The sequence below is a fragment of the Orycteropus afer genome, unplaced genomic scaffold (assembly GCF_000298275.1).
Source record: "Orycteropus afer afer isolate SDZICR_OR568_19922 unplaced genomic scaffold, OryAfe1.0 scaffold00113, whole genome shotgun sequence".
In the NCBI taxonomy this organism is placed as follows: domain Eukaryota; kingdom Metazoa; phylum Chordata; class Mammalia; order Tubulidentata; family Orycteropodidae; genus Orycteropus; species Orycteropus afer.
This window is the reverse complement of record NW_006921700.1, coordinates 1415859-1416417: the sequence shown is the minus strand read 5'-3', so window position 1 is coordinate 1416417 and position 559 is coordinate 1415859. Positions and strand designations below refer to the sequence as shown.

The window sequence follows — 559 nt, the reverse complement described above, 5'->3', positions numbered from 1 at the left end:
TGCTACCAGAGCTCCTTGAAATGTGTTTAGAGAACTAAAATAAGTTCCTTGTGGAAGGGTTGAGGCTGGCTAGTAGGCAGTGTTCACAGTGACAGTAGAACGTAAGTGCCATAAATAATGAGAATTGACTGTACTTATATATTTATTTACATTGACTGTTCTGCCCTTTGTGGAATGTGGAGCAAAACATCCTGAGTATAGATTTTGTGATTACAAATTAATTTTAGAGAGTAGGCAGATTCTCAAATATAGTATCTCTGAATAATGAGATTGACTGTGACTGTCTTTCAAAAAAATAAAGTTTAAAGAACTGGCAAATGTTGGTTTGAAGAATCCGTAATCATTTTGAATGACATATGTCTCAAAGAGAACTCATTTTTCCCCAAAACTTATTTCTCCTCCTCTTTATCATCTGAGCACATGGGCAACAACCTTTTGTGCTCTCTGGTACATCGACCTCATAATGCCTGTAACCAAACTGAATTATCCCCTCTGTGAGGGCTGTCAGGGAGAGGTCATTCCTTACATTCCTGGACTGCAGCTGTTGTTGTTATATGCC

At 38.1% G+C, this 559-nt stretch overlaps 1 protein-coding gene across 1 annotated transcript in view; it reads left to right on the top strand.

The window, feature by feature from the left end:
* ME2 (malic enzyme 2) overlaps positions 1-559 on the top strand; it is a 68875-nt gene that overhangs the window by 26139 nt on the left and 42177 nt on the right. The window lies entirely within an intron of this gene.